This window comes from Neomonachus schauinslandi, chromosome 13 (genome assembly GCF_002201575.2).
Source record: "Neomonachus schauinslandi chromosome 13, ASM220157v2, whole genome shotgun sequence".
Classification (NCBI taxonomy): domain Eukaryota; kingdom Metazoa; phylum Chordata; class Mammalia; order Carnivora; family Phocidae; genus Neomonachus; species Neomonachus schauinslandi.
Window position 1 is genome coordinate 54,667,022 of NC_058415.1, and position 25,495 is coordinate 54,692,516.

Genomic DNA, 25,495 nt, shown 5'->3' on the forward strand with positions numbered 1-25,495 from the left:
ATAGGAATATCTATCTATATATATTGTTATGTATATGTAGATAGATCTGACATATACTAGCTTTAATGGCATATTGGATAAAAATTACAGTACTGTTTGACATACTCATTAGTGCATATTTTTCAAGAGGAGTAATACATTAACTAGTTGGTGGTATGTATATGAACAATACTTTTAGAAAACTAAGATGAATTAAGAACTAGCCAGGCCCACATAACTATCTTTGTCAAACTATTCAATGTATGCTATTTGGAGAAATTGTTGTCCATAAAAAATTCTGCTATAAATTTCCTAAGTCAGTGGGAGATTGGGATTGATTGGAAATCATTTCAGTAAATTGTCTTTTAAACAGATTCAAAAAGTTCACTAGCACAAGGCTCCTGGTTAAATTGGAATAATTAGAAAACCATATGTATTTTTCGACTGGGAATAATGATCAAGTTTTGCCTAGTACAGGTATTTAGGAAATAATCCTATTTAATAATGATGGTGATAAAAATGATAAACATTTACTTAGTACTTAGTAGTTGTTAGTCACTACTCTTTTTATTTATTTATTTATTTATTTATTTATTTATTTATTTATTTATTTTAGAGAGAAAGAAAGAGCATGAATGGAAGGGGTAGAGGGAGAGGGAGAGAGAATCTCAAACAGACTCTGTGCTGAGTGCACAACCCTACATGGGTCTTGATCTCACGACCCTGACATCATAACCCTGAAATCACAACCTGAGCTGAAACCAAGAGTTGGATGCTTAACCAACAGCACCACCCAGGTGCCCCACTGCTACTCTGTAAATGTATCAACATTTATAATTCTCACAGCAATTCTATAAAACAGATCTAATTGTATTTCCCATTTTACAGTTGAAAAATATGAGGAACAGAAAGGTTAAGTAATTTGGCCAAGGCTCAATAATTACTCACTAGTGGAATGGGGGTTTAGACCCTATCAGTTTGGCTACCAGTTCTCACTCACTGCCCCTTGTGTTGTAGAGGAACAAGCAGGGGTTTTGATCCAATGACTGTTAATTATCAGAAGAGCTGTACAGTTCAGAAATACTTAACTTAGTTTGCATGATATACAAATGGATATATTATAATTAGTATCAGAAAGGATAAGAAAGCTTGACTGTGATGATCTATATGAAGAGCTATTTGTAAAACATTTATTTTGTTATAAGTGTTTTTAATAACAAAAAAGGAAAGGACATCTCAAAGTCCTCTTAGGGCATGAGTTTGTGCACGCGCACCCCTCTATGGGAAATTTGCTATTTAAATAATTCATCCTATTTTCTTATTTGAATTTTCTTTTAGCCTTCCTCCATGGCATTCAATATTATTATTCAAAAAAGTCAGTGGCTACATAATTCTCTGTAACTACTATTTATTTAACCATCATCATCTTGTAGAAAATGTAAGCCTTTTTACAATATGTGATTAAGAACACTGTAAATAAATCTTAGTCCACATTTCTTATGGAGTCCTTAAAATACATTTCTAGATGAGAAATTACTACAGAAAATGATATAAAATTGTGTGTGACCCTTGATATGTATCATAAAATTACCTCTAAAGAAAGGATGCATAAATTTATACAAGAGTATGAAAGCCCCTATCACCACTAATAATATGTTTCAAAAATGTTTTGCTAATTTAGAAGGCAAAAAAATCCAATCAATGTTTTAATTCACATTTCCTTCATTCCTACTGAGGTTGTACATATTTTCCCATATTCTTAGCTACTTTTATTTCTGTAAGAATCAATTTGCACCCTTTTATTTGTAATGCCAAATTGATTTGAACTTTTTAAAGTGCCAGTGTTAACTTTTTGTTTCATGTATTTTTTTCCTGTAGGTTGTTTTTACATTTTATTTATAATTAGAATACATTTTATAATGAAAGTAATAAATTTGCCTTGTAGAATTGTCAAGTGTCACTAGATCATATAAGGATACAAATGAAAGTACCCATTTTCAAATCTACCAATAACATTTTAGTCCATCCATATACAGATTCTCTCTTCGTTCTTTTCATCACTCCTTTTGACTATACTCCACCTTGTCTTACTCACCTCTGCCCTCACTTCACATCTCTCTCCTCCTATCTCTTCCCTTTTAAACATACCTCTCTCTCTTCTTCACTCTGCCTCCCTCCCCTCATCTCCCTTCCCTCTCTCCTCTCTTTTTGGGAGAACATCTATATATTCACAAGCACATACAAAATGGGATCATTGGTGATTATACACTAGTTAACTCCTCCACCACCCACTTCCTCCCCCACTTAATAATGGGTATTGTTTAGGGTCAAGACATATGGTATCACCTAATTCACTTTAGAAGTTGAGTAGTATATCACTGAACAGATGTATCATAAACTTTGTATCCAGTCTCATAATTATGGTGCGCGTATCCTTTCTATTTTATAGCTTTTATAAATCAATGCTTTTATAATCAATGCTAAAGATGAATTATCAAACATATATCTTTGTGTGTTTCCATTTTTATTTTGTCATGATTCTTAGGTAGAAAATTAAAGCTTTATGTAGCAAAGTTTGACTTCACAGATATTTCTGTTAGAATCAATACGTAGTGGAAATCCTTGTACCTAAATTTTTGTACATTTGCTGAAGCATATTATAAATTTTGAGGTGCAAAAGTCTTAAAATTCATACAGTAAATTTATTTTTAATTTGTGATTATCTTATAAAAACAAAATTTTCTTTATATAAGCTTGGTTTTAGAACATTTATTTTAATGAAAATGGAACTAAAAAATATAAATGAAAATAAGCCTTGAATAAGAGGAAAAGGTCAATCAATGCCTATTTTCCTCAATGATATTTTGGAAAAAGCTAAAATTGATTCAAAACCATAATTCATCCAATTTAAATGGATGTTTAATTCAGCGTTAAAATAGAAAAAGCTACTTACACGTTTTTATTTTTATAAGCTATTTTAAAACTTTTTATATAGAAGTAAAACATTTTTTAAAATTAAAAAATAGCATACAAAGAAAAAAATTAATTTCACCCATAATCATGACACTCAGAGGTAATCTTGCTGGTATTTGTGTATCTCCTTCCAGATGTCTTCTTTACACATACAAACATATGCAAATAAACTACTCACACACACACATTATACATATATAATTTATTGCATACACAAACGTTATACTATACTTATTATATTATTGCATTTTGAGGGTCTTACTCTTATTAGTGTTCAATTTTGTTTTTTAAAATATATTTAAAGATTATTAAAAAAATATTTAGCAGAAAAGTCATGATATTGTTTTGGGTCACCAATTGAAAAAATTGTCTATTTATTTATTCTAAACACAGCATGTTCAAGACATCCCTGTTGCTATATTTGTGTGTACACTAACTGCATTCAAATCCCTGAAAATGAGAAATTTCACTTAGGTTCTTCAACCTGAGCATTGGGACTATGACACTGACATGACCTAAACTACTTGGACTTCAGAATATTGAAAATGGGGTTAAGTTTTATAAGACAACTGATATTATTATATTGTCAAATAATATTAAACCCCAAAACATATATTTACATCTGAATGAGGAAATACCATAAAGCAGTGAAGACATATGTTTAAGACAAATGAAAATAACCAAGAGAACTGATCAGCAGGTTGTTGTGATACATTTTATTTATATGAGCAAAGAAATCCTGATTTTGTATGTATAAAGAATGTTTCTTCAAAGACTACAGCTAGCATGAAAAGTATCAACATGATATCTGTTCTGTAACTTAAACATTCCAAATGATTCTGGAAAATAGAAAACTAAAAAGCCTCATCCCAATGAAACTGCCATTGGAGTTAGGGTCAAGGTGATAGGAAAAGTGCAGGAGAACCTCGAATAGTTGAAGTAGGAAGAACCTCAGTGTCACTAAAGGAAGAATGAAATTCAGCAGAGGCAAGAACACACTATGGCTGAAGTATCACGATTCGAGAGATATCAGAGCACGTCTATGAATTCTGCATTCTCTACAAAACATTTCTCAACATACCAACAAAGAAACTGACAGTCAAATATTCAGGAAGACAACCATATAATTTTTATCAATTATTGGATTTAAGCTAACCATTGGGAAGTACATCATTTAATCCTGAATGACACACGGTGGCATCTTATGACAGGTTGAAAGTAGCCAGATGCAAAATAATTACCTTTTATCATCTTAGAGGTAGAACCCAAAGAATCTTGGAAAATTTGAAGCTAGCAATGAATGGGAATGATGAGCATGCAAGTAGAAAGTACTGAGGTAAACATTATGGTATCAGTAGGTACTGACATTAATGAAGCTAAGCCAGCTTTGTTATGGGAGTCCCAGGGAAATTCACTTACAAGTCTGCAGTAGGAAGCCTATGGTGAAGATCAAAACAGCAACTAAGGAGGGTAATAGGCAAACAATTTTGATATTTTGACCTTTGGATCAGAATGAGATCTGGGGTGACCTACAGATATGCTAGCTTATCCCCATGATTTTTAAAGAAGAAGAGACATGCATGGTGCCTGGTGATTCTACACGGGGGTTCTTTAATCTCTTTCAGTTCTGTGTGCGGTCTGGGAAAGGGCTAGAAGGAAAGCTGCTCTCTAACTGAAAATTTCCGGAAGCCTTAGGAACAGTATGTGATGTGAGGTGTTTCAAGGAGGGCACTTATGTGCAGCACTTACTTAAAACTGACTGGAGCTAAAATAATTTGTGATAATATATTATTCTGTTATCAAGCAGTTCACCAGGATAATTCGTTTTCATTTAGTATTTTAGAGTGTTTTTGAGGGTGGTTTACTTTGATTTCAAATAAACAAGTAGGCCATGTTTTCTAATTACCTTATAAGATAGTAAATTGTGTTAAAAATCACATATGATTTCTAAACATTAATGTTCAAATTGGAATAACATTTCAGTAATCCTAATTTATGTTTCATCCACTTTATGTTCCATTTTATGTATATATGATGAAAATGAAGTGAATAGTCAAAAAAAAAAAAAGGAATCACCCTTTGTGTTTCACTTTGAATGTTGGAAATATAACAGAGAAACCATTCTAGCATAAAAAACAATATATAAATATTCTGTATCATTATTGAGATAGGCTTTTGAAACCATGGCTGATCTAATATACTTTCCTTACCATTTCATTCTAAATGTATTGGGTAATACAGAAATTACTGGATTATTTTCATTTTTCATCACTTGGGTATTTATAGCATTTGATTATCCCTTCTCTCTGCTAAATAAATTAATGCTGCTTCTAGTACTGTTCCGGATTCAGAACTTAATTAAATTTTTTTTTTAATCTTAATCATCAGGGTTTGCTTAAGAGCATCTCTTGGGGGTGCCTGGCTGGCTCAGTCAGTAGAGCACAGGACTCTTAATCTTGGGGTCAAGAGTTCAAGCCCCACGTGGGGTGTAGGGATTACTTAAATAAATAAAACTTTAAAAAAACGGAGTATCTTCTAAAGTTGGATTCATTCTTTTCCTAATAGGTCTTTCCCTTCTTCCCTTGGGTTGATGAACTTTTTATCCGTGAATAAATTCTGAGAACTGTCAAACTACAAATTAGCTTCTAAGTCCCTTTAATATGTAAGGATGTCATGGTCATAGGGTTTTGCTTTTTAAAATTGCTACCATGTGAAAGTAAATTCTGTGGAAAATAAAATGGGAGTGTGTGTGAGTGTGTGTGTGTGTGTGTGTGTGTGTGTGTGTAGTCACAAATCTTAACATTGATCCAGTAATCATATTTCTTGGAAATTATGCTATGAGAAGTTTTCAAAATATATATATTGACATTCATCATAGCATTATTTATAATAGTGGAAATGGGAAGTAACACATAATGTAAATAAGTCAGGCATTTAGCTCAATATAGGAAATAGATTAAGTAGTTTGTGGTTATTTATTTAAAATAATATTATGAAGTTTCCCGTTTCTCTCAAGATTGTGAATTGACAAGGGTACCTGGATTCTCACCATAAACATGGAAAACTATAGAGACAAACATAGGTTAACAGAATTAATAACAATAAACTCACTCTAATCCACACCAGCTCAAGTGGCCTGTTAACCATTCCACTGGCTTCTCCTTGTCCCAGCAGACTCCCTTCATGTTTGGCAAGCTTGATTCTCTACCCACCCATATTCCAAGATTCAGCATAAGCCTGATGGAAGAGATGAGCCACTGCTCTATGGTTCTGGAAAATTCCGATACCTCTCTGGAATGTAATTTTTAATTTATTTTTTTTTAAATCTCCAGCTCTTTGTTGGCTTTAACACTTAGACTTTTAATGTGTCCAGTTGTTATCTAATTTTTAAAACACAAACAGTTCTTTGGGAATTCAATATCGTAATTGGGAGCAAAGTATCTGGAGACAAAAAGCTCTCATTTATTATAATAGTGATAACTGCTGATGTTTTTTGAATACTGCTATGTGTCCAGTTCTAAACTAATCACTTTATATACAATATTTCAATTAATGCTTAAAAATAGGTAGTTGTCCCATTTTAAATCAAGAAATGTGAGAATAGAGGTTAATAACTATATAAATATCACACATCTATAAGAGACTCTTAATCTCAGGAAACAAACAGTGTTGCTAGAGTAGAGGGGGGTGGGAGGGTTGGGGTGGCTTGCTGATGGACAATGGGGAGGGTATGTGTTGTAATGAGCATTGGGTATTATGTAAGACTGATGAATCACAGACCTGTACGCCTGAAACAAATAACACATTATATGTTAATAAAAATAAAGAAAGAAAGAAAGAAATATCACACATCTAGAAAGCTGTGCCACAACTGAGCTTTGAACCCAAATAGAATTTGCTCCAAACATGATGCATGGTATTGATTTTGCCTGATGTAGACAACACATAATACAGTGTTATCAGCCCAGAACCTATCAAAAAATCTTATGGACAGAATCAACGGGGGCCTAGGGAGTTAGAGCTATTGCTCAGTATTCATGGAGACACACACGGACTGCCTTGTGACACACCCAAGATGGGAGAACCATCTGCCTTAAGCTATAGATGATGCTGAAAGCATTCCCAGTGTGCTGAACAGCATTATATTCATGGAATCAGAAAATGGGAAAAATCAACCTTACATGCTACATTCTTTAACCCCCTGTGGCTAGACAGGTTAGGGATAGGCAGTGACATACAACAGCTACTGAAAATTAACAACTGATTCTAGGCATTCTATAGATGATTGTAAATTTGGGAGCATTAATTAGGTATACTGATTTACATTTTAGAGATAGGTATCAGAAGAGTAGAAAAAAATTCCACTGGATCTGAAGAGTGTTGCAGCAATTGAGAAACAGATAAAATTGGATAAAATTGCAGAAGATGCAAGCATCTCTTTGAGTAAAATGGATCCAATCCAAACAACAATGTTATGAGCATTAGCATGAAACAATGTAATAATACGAATGAGAGGGATCTTTAAAAAAAAAAAAGTGTCCCAAGAGGAATAAAACTCTAAAAAGGAAAACAGAAATAAAAATATTTTTCTCTGGGGGGTGCCTGGGTGTCTCAGTTGGTTAAGCATCTGCCTTCAGCTCAGGTCATGATCCTGGGGTCCTGGCTGCTCACTCAGCTAGGAGCCTGCTTCTCCCTCTTCTTCTGCCTCCCTCCCCCCGACCCTGCTCCTATTCTCTCTCTCTCAAATAAATAAAATCTTAAGAAAAATAAAATATTTTTCTCTGAATCAATACTTTACAGTGGGAGAATGATAATTCTTTAAATTGACATTCAGATTTTCAAACTAAAATGTAGATCTTTATCTTTCTGGCATCCATTTTATCTTCTCTGAGCCAAAATCATAAAGATAAATGCAGCATATGTTAGAGATGGAAATGATCATTTTGTCAATGTCTACAATACCCTGAAGCTCAAGGAAAACTATGTTTTAGTTGTCTTTCTCATGTTGGCATAAGTTCTCAAGAGTGGGAAGGGGATATTCCTTCAAAAGTTGAAGTTTACCTTTAATCTAAAAAAGAATTCCACATTCTTAGTTTTCTGTATGCTTGATTTAAATGCCATTACATTTTAAAATTCTTGTTTTTTGGTTTTAAGCCAACTCCAAGTTAAATCTTTTAAATTTTTCTGTTAACATTTAATTAGGCTGCTGTGATGGAGCAATATATAAACATTATACATTACAAATTATACATAAGATTAGACAAATTAACCAGTATGTCAATAAATTCTCCCTTATTCAGACTTATATTCCTCTATCCCTGGTTCAGTAATCCCAAATCTTTCCAGATGTGTTCCCTCATTCCTGCCAGGCCATATACATCAGGTATATTTAATCAACTCCTGTAGTGAGTAAACTATTCCTTAAAATAGCAAGGACTATACTACTCCCCACCATCAAAATATGCTATGAAGTGATTCTAGTTATTGGTCTGGAGGCAAAGACTGGAGATGGTGCCATATCTTATAGAAGGCAAGCATCAATTTGTGAGCTTCTGGTCTCAGGTGAGGGTCTAGTAAACTCTAAGCCAGGGGTGCTCATCTCATCTACCTCTTCAAACTGTACCTTATGGCTGGAAAGTCCAGGAGAAACTGGGGTTTAAAGATCTTCAGGTTTTTCTATCAAAATATCTATATTCCAAGTCACAAAGTCACATTCTTTCTCCATTTGGGCCGCAGAATTTGGTCCTGAAGACTGACAGAGGCCTGCCTTCATCTCTGCAAAAGTTGTGCTCCCCTTACAACAATAACCAGCCACCTTTTCACCAGACATCCCTGAACCTGCAGAAAGAAGGTGCTCTTCATACACTGCCATGGGGGTTTTCCAATTTTCCAAGGAGCCATGAATTAACAGTTGACTAGTAGGGGAGTACCATTTTCTTTCCTTCCCTTCTCCTTTCTCTTCTCCCCTCCCTCCCCCTCCCTCTCCCTCTCTCTTTCTCTCTCTCTCTCTTTCTTGGTTTCTAAGGCTGCTAGCCAAAGCCAGGTAATACCACAGTCCTTAAAAATACCATTGTCCCATAATGTTTAAATGCCACGACCATTACAGAAGCCAGAGTTTCAAACTTCGCCGCATGGGATTCCCACCCACCACAAACAACTCTTAGGAACATATTTTACAACCCTGTTGAGACTTTTGATACTGCCACAAGTCAGGGGTGGTTACCTTCCCACTTTATCAGCAATAGAGTCTTTATCACTGACACCAAAAGATCCAGATCCAGAATCCCATAGGGAGCATGTGCTTCCTGTGGCCATTTTCCCCACTCTCTTAGCCTAGGCTCTCCCCCAAAAGGTAACACTTTTAAGTCAGTGGTGACTGAAACAGCAAATTGAAGGAAGAAAAGCAAAATCACAGTGTGTTATGGAGTGGGTTATCGTGGGGTGAGGATGGGATATGATGGCACCTAGGACACTGTTAAGAGAACGTAGCCTGCACCTTAGACCCAAAAAAGGCTATTTTTCCACTAGCTCTCATATGTCATTAATCAAGTCTTACTCTTAATAATTTCAGGTTTGTGAATGTGTCAAAGTTAGATGGTGAATTTCCATAGTTATCACAGCAGCAAAAATACAGAAAATCTCCCAAAGGAGGATGCCGTCCTGTTGAAGTGACATGACTTCAGTTCCTACCTGCAGAAAGCGGGTGGCTGTATCAATGGCCGAAACAAGCAAGCAAATAAACAAAACAAAACATACAAAAACTGCTCAGGGGACTCGAGACAGTGTACCAGAGGTACATATTTTCTGCTCCATGAATCTGCTAAGAGATTCAGGGCCTGAATTGTAATAATCTCACCTGCTTTGTTATCTATAACCTTAGCACCTTTTCATTTTCAATCAACTGTTATGCAGCGTCATCAATTCCCTCTCTGGGTGGGTAACCAGATTCCTCAAACCTGCTAATGGCAGGAAACTGTCTTATCTTATGGAATCAGAAAACCATGACTCCTTTAGAAGACCCAGACCCTCTGAAGCATTTTCAGATTTCAATGTTACAGGATTCTTTCTTCCTGTGGCCATTTCCTTACTCACCAGTTTGACACTGAGTGTGGTTTCCCTCCATGGCCTTGGATTTCATCTTGTGTCCTGGAATCACCTCATTTACTCACAAACCAGGGCCCACAGAGGATTTTCTCATGATTTTGGGTACGTCTAATTTAACCACGGCATCAACTTGCAGTTACAGGACACGGAAATGACTGCTCTCAAAGGCAAAGGCATGAACACCTCAAATCTAATTTTCAAGTAGCTGGAATTTTTTCCTCATTAATGGTATTTCCTATAATTTTGCAGGTTTCTCTTGGTTATTCCCTGACAATTTAGTGTTGGTGTCATTTCTAGGAATTCATGCTCAGGAATGTCCACTTTAAAATAGTAAATTCTAGGGGCACCTGGGTGGCTCAGTTGTTAAGCATATGCCTTCAGCTCAGGTCATGATCCCAGGGTCCTGAGATTGAGCCCCGCATCAGGATCCCTGCTCGGCGGGAAGCCTGCTTCTCCCTCTCCCACTCCCCCTGCTTGTGTTCCCTCTCTCGCTGTGTCTCTCTCTGTCAAATAAATAAAAAATCTTAAAAAAAATAAATAAAAAATAAAATAAAGTAGTAAATTCTACACCTGAAGCTACTATTACACGGTATGTTAACTTACTGGAATTTAAATAAAAACTTGGAAAAAAAATTTGTTTTAAGCCACACTGACCACTCACCTCCATTTTCCTATTAATAATAATTAACCTGTTACTCTTGCTTCCTTAATTAAAAAAATAAACAAACACCTCCGGTTTTCTAGGTACTATATCAAGTGCTACGAGTAATAAATATGTTATCCCCATCTCTTCCTTGGAGGGTATTACTATTGAATTAGAGGAAAAACATTATTCAAAATGAAATCATAATGTGGAAAAGAATATAGAGTGTGATGTTACTAGGCTTAAAAATGTCAAATTTTATAATTAGACTGGCACATAATTTTAAAAACTATGTGAGATTTTTTTTTTAATGAAGAACCACTTTTTCACAAAAACAAAGTCATTTGTACAATATTTTAAGGAAACAGATGGAAGAAAAACTATTTCTTTATACCAAGTATCTTGTATTGTTTTGGCTGTTTGTCATACACTGTAATACTTCATTTTTACAAAAGAATATCAAACTGTCAAGATAAGTATATTATGCATCCTGGCTTATAGATGAGGAAACAGAGATTGATATCAGATAGCCAAATTATTTAAGGCCATGCAACTATTACGTGGCATCTCAGATTTTTCTTTTTACAATTAAACAATCACTAAACAATATGCTAGTTTTCTGATTTTGACTTTCTACTGTCAATTGCTGGAAATCTTAATTACATTTATATTCTATAACTACTATTTTCACCTCTCCCACCAGTATTTTTTGGTTTGCTTCTCTTGTTCCTCTACCATTGCCATTGATTCTATTATTACTACTATCACTACTGCTATGAGCACTCCCACCACCCCAAACAAGCAACCTCAGCTATGTATTGAGCACTTTATGAATTTCAGGCATATGCTAAGTGTTCGGAACCCTCCCGGAATTCACATGATATTGTTGTGCAAAGTATGTATTAGTAAACATGAGTTAAACGGACCTAGGTTTGAATCCCAGTTCTGTATTGTATACTTAATGTTTTATCTTTGTAAGTTATTACTTGAAAATAATTTATACTATTATATAAGGAAATTTCCTCATGAAAATACCTATAATTTCCTCACTCAGAAATATTAATGTTAAATTGGGGCACTTGGCTGGCACAGTCCTTAAGTGTCTGCCTTCCACTCAGGTCATGATCCCAGGGTCCTGGGATGGAGGCCCGCATTGGGCTCCCTGCTCCACGGGGAGCCTGCTTCTCCTTCTCCCACTCCCCCTGCTTGTGTTCCCTCTCTCGCTGTGTCTCTCTCTGTCGAATAAATAAATAAAATTTAAAAAAAAGAAATATTAATGTTGACATTCTCATGTATTTATTCATTTTTTCCTAATAAGATTGTTTGTAAAAATGGGATGTTGTGAATAGATAAAGAAAATTAATGTATTTGTGCATATTTCTGGTAGTTTCCTCAGGATAAATCTTAGAAACATAAATAATAGCTCAATGGTTATAAACATGTAAATGATTCTTTTTAATATTTTCACATTGCCTCATAATGTGATTTTATCTAATTTCTTAGTAGTGCTTTTTAAAATTATTCTTATTCATGTTATCTTTTTTTATATGTTATCTGATTAATCAATAACACTGTACTTTGTGGATTTTTTTATTTAGCATATCTTCATATATTAGTGAGTTTGAAAATGTTTTAGTAATGGTGGCTTGAATCTGAAAAATCTGCTTTCATATGTTGTTCACTGTTATTGGTGTATTATTGTTTTCTAGTTTTCAAATCTTATTCTTGACTTGTGAAATTACTAGTATCTTATGACCTTGACCCTATATTTCCAATATCTTGAAGATATTTATCCTAATTTGTCCCTTTTTTCCTCATTTTATTTGAAAGTTTACTATTTGTTACGAATTTTTCATGTCAAAGTTTTGTTTTCCTTTATGATACCTTACATCGTTTTATGCTTATAACCCCTTGCCTTTTACTCTATATTTATTTTTATATATTCTTCTAGTTCTCATGAGATTTTATCATTGAAAGAACAATTCTTAGAGTTTTGGGATTTAATTTTAATTTGGTACATATTGTGAGAATTGGAATATAACATCATTGTTACTTTTAATCATTCTAAAATCACCAATTTTCCTTCTTTATATATGGTAAATACTCATATAGAGACCCAGATCACTTCTAAGATTTCTATTATTCTGCCTCCTTTTTTAGGACAACTGGTATTCTTTAATAATTATTTACTGTATTTTAATCAGTTTAAATATATGATTATGCTATCCCCACTCATACGGTTTTAAACATTTTTTTAAATATTCCTAGATATCAATATTTTAAATTATCTAAAAAGTACTCATGGATGTGGCCATCACCAACTTAGTAGGGTTCCTCCTCCAATTCAATGAGCTCTAAGTTGCTATGAGGACAGACCACTGACTAACCCTGTCACTATGGGCAATTTACATAACCTTCCTAGTTCTTTTCCATCTGCGGGAGGAAGTAATGCTTAGTATTTCTTTCATGGGGTTGAATCCTAAAGAACACTAAATGAGACAGGACACTGCAGTACTTCAAACAGTGCTTGAATAATTGAAATTCAGTAACTATCACTTCTTGTGTGAGCACAGTGATAAGGAGGAGCGTCCAGGCTGCACATGCTTGCAAAGCCCTACCTTTACCGCAACTTTCATTTCCATGTCCCCTGCCGACAAATGTGATGACCATGTCAAGGTTTCTAGTTTCTCAAAATCTCAACACTGGTACCCCTTACTACCTTACATTTATACATATATTCATTACTTACTCCTTGCTGATCAGAAGTTCTGCCCTTAGCTGTCATCATCTCTGCTTGTTTCCCCCTCAGTGGGAACAGACTGGAACCTCTTCTGCAGTATTTGTCAAATGCTACCCCCCTCCCAGATTCCAATTGATTCACAGAGCCAGAACCCCCAAGTGTACATTAGCCCTTTATTCTGATTGTCTAAATTTCTTTCTTATGTTTTCTCCAGAGAATTTAACGCTTATGTACCTATTGCTTCCTATTAGTCACTGAATATGCTCATTATTTCTGTAAACTCATTATATCTTTGAAAGGAAATAATATTATTATTTTCTCATCATTGCCTATCATGGAATACACAGATTACTCAATAAATACTAATAAACTGATAGAAACAAATTCCAACCCATGAAAGACGATGGAGAGATTGCACTGTGACAGATGATGATTGGTACAAAACTAAGATAACATTTCCCTTTTTTATTATGCTTTGTTGCTATCTCATAATTTCCAAAGACTGTTATAGGACATTAAAATGTTTTAATTTTAAAAATAAACACTGTTTGTCAACTATACTTCAATTAAAAAAAAATTATCTGAAGGATTGCAGTTTCCATGGGAAAGCAAAGACACAAGGAGCACCAAGTAAAAGTGAAGGATTTAATTATAGCTGACTTTCTTAAATGTAAATGAAAACTCTCAAAATTGATTTGTGTTGCACATCCCACATTCTGGGTGGTGTACCTAAACATTATTTGTAATTTTAAAAAGGTTTCAGGCACATAAAGGTATTCCATTGAGGCAAGGAAGAAATTAAAATAATTCAAAGAAAGATCCAAGAGAATATGTTAGGTTAAAAAGATCAGCACACTAATAACTTTTTTTTCACATTAATGGTTTGGTATTAGTAATTTAAATACAAGAAAAATAACTATTCAAGCCACAAAAATAATTTACATCCTTTACTTATGTTCTGCATTAATAGTGTCGTTTCATCATTATTGCCCTGACCATGGGTGTGAAATTAGATGAATCTTATTGTGTTTACAAGTGATAAAGAGAGTTATGTCTGCAAATATTATTTTATTAGGAAAAGAATAAAGAAAGAAAGAAAATGAAGTGTCCTGTGCAGGTCACTATTTACACAGATGAATTCATTTGCAAGAACACATATAACAAATCTGTTCCTTTATGCATTAACAGAGTAATTTCACGGTTGAATAAATTTATGTAATTAGCTATCATGTTTCGGCATAATAGTGCTTTTATCCATAGTTGGTGAGTGATATTTAAACTTAGAATTCAGAAAGGTAGCCTCTGAGTAACACAGTAGCAAGTGTTTCTTAATAATGGTGAAATATGTGTATAGCACATTGTGGTTTACAAGGCACTTTCACATGCATTATCTAATGTAATCTTCAAAATAATCAAGACAGTGTCTTAGGGTGGGAGTTTTCTTCCTAGTGAGCAGGTGTAGAAAATGAAGCACAGGAATATCAAGGACATCTTTTTCCAGAGTGACTTGCTACAGAGTTAAAACTAAAACACACTTCTCCTGGTTCCTAACTGTACTTTATCGAGTACTTTTCTTTTTCATCTTTGTGTCCTGGGTCTTATTAACTAAAAACATATATTTGATCTGGAAACAGGGCTCTGACTTATTTTGTCTCATAACTGGACTGAAGCCTTTTCCCCTACCTTTCTAGATCTTTATTCTGTCTTATAAACTGTCCACTGTTTTAAGTCTTATTCAACATTATTGGCTCGCATTGACTCCATTCAATAACAATACCTAGTTAAGATAAAGTTTGATATTTTTAGTAATCTACAGTATATTGGAATTTAAATCTTATATAACCAATTTTAATTTTCTGCTTTGCCCTTAAATATCTACTTGACTGTGAGGAATATCTCTTGATGTATTTATTTTCAATATACTATTTATTTCTGTATATTGTATTTGGAAAAACTCTTCCTTATATTGTGATAAGAATATGTTCTACAATAAGAAATTTTTCTAATTGTCACAACAACCTGTAACTAGTTGATAAAATTCTATCCTGAATTGAAATTATTAATTCATCAAGAATACATTATTTTTTTAAATGACAAAATCACTGCTATTTTTTTTGGCATCATCTCATTTCTTGTAAACAATAATAATGTTTAGACATAAAAGTTAAATTTCTTCCATCAGTACCATGAATATTAAAACTGAGATTATATTAAAAACATTAGCATCTCTATTTGTTATCAAGAAATGATAAACAAACCAGACTAATACTTTTCAGTGAACTATTAATAAATATAAATAGCCAAAAACATAAGATATAAGGCATGTGAAGGAACAGACAAATTGTCCAAAAATGAACTGTGTTCAGAGGGCCTGGTTATTTTTGTTGTTGGTTTAGTTTGACTTTATTTGGTTACTGATTTTTACACACAAGAATTTATTTGATTATTTTTAATTTTTTTTTTTTTTTTGGTCACACAAAGGAAATTTTATTTGCAGCAAATAAGGACATCATGGGGAATAACTTCCAAAGCCATGACTCCCCAAGCAAGGGTGAATGGGTTCCTATGTAGAGTCAGACATAAGGTTGCTGGTGCGCCTTTTTTTTTTTTTTATTAACATATAATGTATTATTTGTTTCAGGGGTACAAGTCTGTGATTCATCAGTCTTACACAATTCACAGTGCTCACCATAGCACATACCCTCCCCAATGTCCATCACCTAGCCACACCATCCTTCCCACCCCCTTCCACTCCAGATTATTTTTAATTTTAAGCAATTTATCATTAAAAATTATATAGTCAGTAGCTCTGACTATTAAAAGTATGACTACTTTCGAAGTTTAAAATATTATTTACTTATGTATGCTTACATTAAGAACATGCTATGAAAAGATATTATACTCATCCTTTAAAACTTAAAATCTATCTTGAAAACATTAGACTAAGCTTTGAGTATACCATGGCCTTGAACAACTTGAGGTATGAAAAATTCTTCTGCCAGTAAATGTAGTAGATTCATAAACAGTTGGGGTTTTGACAAATTATCATTGAAAATTTTTCCAACTGAAAAATTAGCTTTATTTGCCTTACATTTTCACATATAGCACTATAAACCAGCAATAAGTAAAAGGGAATATTTGTATATATGTTAAAACACCTCCACACTATGCAATAGAAATAGTTCTAATTTAAATCATGATAAAAATAATGATAATTAAGATTCCTTGGGATCTTTCCACATCAAAAAATAGTTACTACAATGGAAGAGTCAACCATCCTGATGTGTTTCATACTAATTAAACTTTCTTTTTCAGAAGTTTTTCTTAACAACAGCATGGAGTGTATAAACTAAAAAGAGCATTAACGTATGTTTAAAGTATCTTACATAATCAAAATATTTTAGTATTAGCATAAAAGACACATAGACCAATGGAACTGATTAAATATAAACTCATTTACAGATGGACAATTAGTTTTTGACAAAGGAGACAACACTATACAATGGATAAAGGACAGTTTCTTCAATAAATGGTGTGAGGAAACTGGATGGCCATATGCCGAAGAATGAAAGTCAACTTCGATCCTACACCATACAGAAAAATCAACACAAAATGGATTGAAGACTTGAACATAAGGCTTGAAACCATAAAATTCCTAAAAGAAAATATAAGGGGTAAGCTCCTCAACGTCATTCTTGGTAATGACATCTTGGATTTGACACCAAAAGCAAAAATAAACAAGTGGGACTACATCAAACTAAAAAGTTTCTACTCACCAAAGGAAACAAGCAAAGGAACGAAAATGCAACTTACAAAATGGGAGAAAATATTTGCAAACCACATACCTGATAAGTGGTTAATATCCAAAACACACTTGGAATTAATATAACTTTTTTTAATTTTTAAAAAATTGAAAATGGGCAAAGGACCTGAATGGACATTTCTCCAAAGAAGACATACAAATGGAGAACAGGTACAGGAAAAGGTGCTCAATATCACTAATTGTCAGGAAAATGCAAATCCAAACCACGATGAGGTATCACCTCATACATGTTAGGATGGCTATTATCAAAAAGACAAAAAAGATTACAAATACTGGTGAGGATTTGGAGTAAAGGGAACCCTTGTGAACTGGTATACTGTTGGTAGGAATGTAAAATGATATAGTCACTATGGAAAACAGTGCAGAGATTCCTTGAGAAATTAAAGATAAAACTACCATATGATCTGGCATTCCCACTTCTGGGTATATATCCAAAGTTAACGAAACCATTATTTCAAAGATATACCTCTGCTCCCATATTCATTGCAGCCAAATACGGAAACTACAATAGCCAAAATATGGAAACTACATAAGTGTCCATCAGTGGAGGAATGGATCAAGAAAATGTGGTGCATGTAAACAGTGAAATATTATTCAGCCTTAAAAAAAGGAAAATCCTGTCATTTGCAACAACATGGATTAAACAGGAGGGCATTATATTAAATGAAATAATTCTGACAGAAAAAGACAAATTCTTCAAGGATTCAACTGTATGTGGAATCAAAAACTAACTAACTAGTACAACTCATAGAAAAAGAGAGCAGGAAAGTGATTGCCAGGGGCAGCTGGAAGGTGGGGGAAATAGGTTGGTAAAAGGGAGTAAACTTTCAGTATCACATGAATAAGATCTGAGGAATTATGCACAACATAGGGACTGTAGATAATACTATATTGTATAGCTGAAATGTGCTAAGAGAGTAGAATTTAAATGTTCTCTCTCTCTCTCTCATACACACACACATGCACACACATGGTAAATATGTGAGGTGATGGATGTGTTAAAAAAAAAAAAAAGGAAAAATTTTTAAACCCTCCCCAGGAAACTTCTGATTCTCTATGCCTTCCTTAGATGGGAGTTCAATGTCTAAACTGAACTTTTTCTCTTTGTGTATCTCTGGGAAGTCATAATTGTCATCTCACACTATAATTATTGTAATCGCTATTGTTGCCAGAGCTACTAATTATTTCAGGTACATTATGCTCCAGTGCCTTAACCTTCACAGTTAGTCCATCTCATGACACAATGGATAATTTGAAAAAAAAAAAAATGTATGTCATTGCACTTGCAAATTACAATGGTTCTTTTTCTACTCAACAAGGAAGCTACAAACACACTCTTCAAAAAATTAACTAACCCACTTTGAAGGTCCTGGCGCCAATGACTGTATCACTTGGGATATAGCAGAAAGTAGATGGTATACTAAAATGTATAACTGATGAGAGTTAGAGGAAGAGATTATTTACAGAGGTGTTTCCTAAACATAGGGATGGGAAAATGCACAAGACTAAGAGCAAAATGTATTCGCCAACCTGAGAGGGAAGAGCAAAGGACAACACTGTCAGAGCATGAAAAGACTATGAAGCCTAGAAAAGAAGCCACTGAATAGGAGGTGTAACCATAGAACATTGGCAATGCCAGAGGAGGAAGTAACTACCTTAATTTCTTGTTCCACAGTCACTTCTATTTTCTAATAAGCTCCATTCTTAGCAAAATCCAACCAGATATTTAAATCCCAAAATGTATAGAGTTGCAGTCCATAAAAGTCAAACTTCTAGTAGCTTAAAGAGGACAGAAAAAGTCAGAGGACGAACTTGGAGATGGAGCTTGAATAGAGAATAACCATAAAAAGAATGATGTTCCACCTCATTAGTAGTGAAGATACTGTGAATTCAATGAGACAATACAAAGAAGTCATACTAGATACCAACCAGAAGGTTAAAGATCAAAATGTCTATTGATACCAAGTGTTGGTGAAGTTATAAAGCAAAGAGAACTGCTGGCAAGAGAGGAAATTGTTATAAACACCTCAGTAAAGCATTTTCGATTGTTTATTATCATTGAAAGTATCAATACTCCATGATGCATCAGTCTACCTTCTTGGTATATATCCAACAGAATGCATTCACAAGGTAACCAGAAGACATCTATGGAAATATTCATAGCAGCACTGTTTTTAATAACTAAAAAAAGGAGCTATTCATATGTATATCAAGAGTAGGATGAATATTATACCTCAGTAAAGCTACAAAAAAAAGAGTGGATAACTAAATTGTGATTTATTCAATTAACAAAGCAGCAAAGATCAATGAAAAGGAAGGGAATGTACCTACATACAACAACGTGGGTAAGTCTTACAAATGTAATAAGAGAATGAAATGTGCATGAAAGAGCATGATGGCTGATTTTGTTATGTAAAATTTTTATAAATAGAAAACTGATTTGTAGTAGTTTAAGGATTTATTCTTATACAGTAAATCTAGTAATAGAAAGCAAGGAAATGATTATCCTAGCAATCAAGATAGTGAGTACATTTTGGAGAAGGTGGAAGTTATAGCAATCAGAATGTTACATGTGGACCTTTCGGATTTCTGGCAATATTCCATTTTTTTTTACTTATTTGGTAGCATATTGCCATTCACCTTGTGATTAAAAAATATTGAGCATGGCAAAAAAAGTCTTACAAAATACAATTATATTTACCATTTGAAATGGATTTTAAGATGCATAGAGGAAAGCCAAAATGAAGATTTTCTCATCCATGTGATCCACACTTTAGTGACCACTTCTGCTTTCAGTGTTTTACTTGCACAGCCAATGAACAAATGATGCCAATGGTCTACCTCAAAAGTTCTTAGTATCAGGTGGCAGTGTGATGTTTGGAAGAACAGATTTGGGAGGTAGAAGATCTGATTTCCATCACCAGTCTTTTTACATTAGTTAACCAACATTAGTTGGTAACAGGCAGTTTACTTAAGACAAATGGATCTTTCACTTCTTTGCAAAGTGGGGATAAAGACAACTAACTTCCAGAGAAGCTGGGATGACTAGGTGGGACCATCTACTTGTAAAGTAGCAGGTGAAATACATTGTGAACAATCCTTGACTCCAAAATGGTGATCAAAAGTTGGAAACCAAATTCAGTAATACATTCCTTATGCAATTCTCTAGATCTGGTAAGGGATTCTTCCTCCCTGTCCTCCTGTGGTAACTGACCTCTTTCTCAGGAATATGTTACCTATGACAGTAGGACCTTCCCTGGTCCTCACGCCTGAACCAACAGCTCCCACTCCAGTACTCTCAGCCCATGCTTAGCTCTCTGCTTGATCCCTTCTCTAACACTGCCTCAGGTTTATTTTACTTTGAGTTTCTCTATTAAAAATCTTAAGGTCAGAGAACATGTCTCATCTATTTCTACATCTCCTGGAGAGTGTTTTCTCACTTAAATAATAGGCGCCCAAAGAGCGAGTCTTCCTGGAAGAATACATGGATGATGGCCCCCCAAAACTCTCCTAGTGTTTTGAAAGAGGGAAGTGAGATAACAACATAGATTTAAAAAAAAAAAAATACTTGATTAAACATATACATGCCGTCCCTGGTCAGACCAGAAAGATGTAATCCTCACACAGATGGGATTTTTATCTTCTTCCTTGCCTGCTGTTCACCCAGATTATATTTTATTTTCAGAAATTAAATACTCCCAGAATCAAGAGATTTGGAGAATCAGATCCATGGGGGAGGGAGGATCAAAACAAAAGGAAAGAACTTCTACTGCCTTATGTGGAGATAGATGTAAAATCTATCTTCTCCGAACACAAGAAAGAAATTTTTTTAACCAATTCCAAAGTACAGAATTAGAAATGTAAAATCCATGCTTTTGATCTTACATCTCCATTTCTATATTGTCAGGTAAAGGTTTGGGGTTGTTCGAGAATACTCATGGACTTAGAGACAAAAAACAGTTTTAAAAAGAGCCTTGGAAGCAGAGGTTAAGGACAGACTTTGACACTTAAAAAGACAGAGGAGAGGTCAATGCATTCAATTATATATTCTATCTGTATATCTGTTTTCTTGTTATACAGAGAAATTTAAATTTATTTCTTCTCTCATCTAACGCTGGATCTCTTCCACCCTTAGTAATTTAAAAATAAATAAATAAATAAAGCCTCTCTATATTTGCTTCTTTTTATATCAAATGTGAATGTGTAATTTAATGAAGCTTTAAGATCATCTGGATCTCATCCTGTTTTAATTTTATTTAATAGCAGTGATTTGTCAGACAATTAGGCTGTACAAGGCCAGTGAAGAACTACAGTAAAGTATGGTTTATATAGATATAATACATAGATAGATGTATAGATAGATAATAAAAAAGCTTTTTTATCATGTTTTCCTTGGTACAAATTGATGTATTATTTTTTAAAATCTAATTGCACAGTTATTTCTCTTCAAAAAACCTCACAGAATATTTTAAGTATATCATTTCTCACCAAGTGTAATAGCTCTAATTATGTAGTCAATTTTGTAATGGAAAAAGATATGATACATAGTGGGAACTGTTTCTTGTCACAACATTAAGGTATAATGAGACTTTTCTAGCTAAATTCAACATAATTAAACTAACTGATAGCAATTAATTATTTTCCATTAATAAGAAAAGAGCCATGGGCCTTTTCAGTTATGGGAATGCTTACACTCCCATGAAGTTATGTTTTTTCCTTGTTTGAGAAAATAATGAAGGATGAAGGCACGATTAGTATGTAATAACAAAAAATAAATAGTTATTGAGCGATACTTCAGTTAGAACACGAGGAAGTTGACATGATATCTAGAATTCCTTATAAAGGATTTGTCAAGATCATTGTTTTCTTTCACCCAACAGAGTTTGCTCATTAATGATGTTGTTCATTAATGATTTATTATTATCTTGTTACTATCATCACAAGATAATTAATAAGTGCCGATGTGCTTAAATTTGATCAATTTCGCTTACAGAGGACAAACTTAAAATTAAGTTAAATGAAGCAGCAGATATTAAAGCAGGTAAACTCATAGATTTCAGCATTTTTTCCAATTTACAATATGCATTTTAAAGCATTCTACAGAGAAGAAATGATGACTCATGGTAAATATTCCTTAAAGCAAAACCTGGGACTGATGGTAGAACCATGTTATTATTTATCTTGTTTATATCACCATTGTATTTCCATACCAATTTTGCTATTTTTCCCTATCAAAAATTTTCTTTTGGCTTTTTTTTTTTTTGGTATCTGATAATCTGCCTTCTTTAGTATTTTTCTAGAAATAAAAATTTGCATCTTCAGAAGAGCAACAGGTTAATGGCTTTCCATAACACAGGACTGAAGCAGATTCTGCTTCATTTGTGGAAGGCTGATCAAAAGTCATTTTTATTTTGATAGCTGATTTCCTCTGTACACAGGGATTTTAATTGTGAGATTTTAGTAACTGGTAGAAATGTAGTAATACGATGTCATAATCACAACTCCAGGTAAGTTATTACTATGTTTCTCCATTGCCATATTTGTAGAATAAAAAAATGTTTACAATATTGCCTGGTATATCACAGTAGTTGTGCCTAATGGAGTTAAACTATAATGATCATCATTACATAACATAGATCCTCTTCATACATACATACATAGATGTAAGCATGAGCATTCATAGATGTCAAACCAAATGCAACTCATTAAGACCTCAAAATATTGTGTCTTCTTTAAAGATACATTATGAGTACAGTTAAGAATTTTATACTTTTTTATTATAGCATGTCTCCATATGGAAAGATAGCAGAATCTCAAAATGCCATTGTGTGAGAAAGCAGAATAAAGCAGTCCTGATTATGTAGTCTTATTTTAGCTGGAATTTTTGTTGACCCCTCAAATCCACCCATCAAACCCACCTTCCTTACTTTTATAAGGAAAAAAATTAAAAATATACAAAGATATGGGTACATAATCATTCATTGCAGCATTGTTTATAACACTAAAATTTGAGAAACAACCAATCCATTCCATAGTAGCTTGTTAAATAAATTCAGGTGCATCCATCCATTTACTGTTGTAATCATTAAAAACTCTTGAGAAGGAAAGGTCATGTTATTGACTTAAAATAACCAGATACACAGCCATATATCTGCATTTGATAGATCTCTCTCTTCTTTCACATACACGCACATACACACACACAAATGCACATAAATGTTTTGAGTCATCTATAAAAAGCATGTTTAGAAGAGTTTTCAATATAATGAAAAGAGAAGTTATATTTAAAGATGCAATTTCAAGTGATTCTCAACATTTTTCTGTTTAATTTGAATATTATTTTCTAAATGAGCCCACTTCATTTTGATGATCACAGTAAAAAGATTTAATTATTTAGAGGCAGAATAGAAGATTCTGCAAAAGAGCAATTAGCATCTGACCAGGGGGAAAAAATGCAAAAAAAAATGACAAACAAATTGATGTCTTAAAACATGGTCACAAAACTGAAGGAATCCTTACAGTTCAGAGTGAACCACATTTTAAAGTAGAAATGCATCCAAAGACCCCCATATATGGAAAATATCAATAATTAAAAATTTTAAAATATATGAGGAGAAGATGTAAGGTCAGGAAACCAGAATGCTATTTCAATTTACAAATAAGTACTTAGGAAAGATACATAAAGCATAAATGTAATTTCCAAAGTATATGGTTTAGCTCAGAATTCCAAAAAAAAAAAAAAAATTAGAGATAGCAATATGGAATGGAAAGCAAGAGATTTTCTGTGAGAAGAAAAGGAGGTAGATTTTAATACAGTAGAAACTAGGCAATGCAAATTCTTTTCTGGACCTTGATGGGTAGGGAAATTTGGAGATAAGATGGAAGCATTCTGTCAGAGGTCCTAATATTGTCAAAGTCAACTCAACATAGATAAACATGGAGTTTGGTTATATAAGGTGACTAGTTTAACTAGAGTTGAAAATATATGTTGGGCCATAGTGGAAATGAGATTGGAAATTTAAGATGGGTAAATTTGAAGAAAACTTGAAAAATATAGTTCAAGCTTAATTTGGTAAACAATAATATCAGAGTATCACAGTGTGTGAATGCTGAATAGGATATCAGACATTCACTCCAATTCTCTGTAATGTTTAATGAGAAAACTGGTACTCTTAAAGGTTTCAATGGCTGGATCATAAGGATGGTATCAAGATCTAAAATCATATTCTCACCTGTAACAGAAATAGTGGGATCTTGTAATGATAAATTCTTTGGGGGACAGTAATGTCTAACTATACTAAGGAAATATTAGCAAGAGTAATGGAAGTAAAAATGAACTGAAAAGATCCAAGAGCACTTCCAAAGGTAGGTGTAAACATAAATATTGAATATATCATTTGGAAATGAGAGTGAGGGGTGAGTTCTAAAGAATTTTCAAATGAAGATGTGATTGTAAGAATTAAAAAATGAAGAAAGAGCCATCAATTCTAGATTTCTGAGCTAGAAGACTTTGATACAACTAGTCATACTCAAAGCTAAATTGCTGACAGCAATAACGTATGTATGGGGAAACTACTGTACAGACTAGTTATTATGAGGAAATAATCATCCAATTTAACTCTTTAGAGACATATATCAAAATAATGTGATTTCACAATGTTTCCACAGGTTTCTTTAAAAAAAAAAAAAAGTTGTTTTCCAGAAAATCTTGAACCATACACATAATCACCAAGAGGATATTGGGCTTCAAGGAACACATTTCCAAACATGCAGTTTACTTGTTTGTTTCTTGGAATTAGTCATGTTTCTAGGGAACAAAGATTAAATAAAATGACAATTATTATGTCATTGGGCTTTTCATCCCAAAGTGGAGACCAAAGTCCAAACTGGGATATTCAGAAGATATCAATGAATGAATCAAACAATCTCAATCTCTCTCTCTCCCTCTCTTCACCTTCTACTCTTCTCCTCTCCTTTCCCGTCCCTCATTCCCTTCCACCCTCCTGCCCCTTTTTTATACATACACACTGATACCAGAAGTTTGTTAGAAAAAGTAAAAATATTACACTGTAAGTAAATATTGGCTTGACACATTATAGTTATGTAAGTTACAACTACAACTTATGAAATTCAAATTGCCAGCGTGCTCTGGCTTTTGCCCTTTATTTTCCTCTTCATCAACTTAATTCATCCTTGCTCCTCTAAATACCTAAGACAAAATTATCTATTTAGT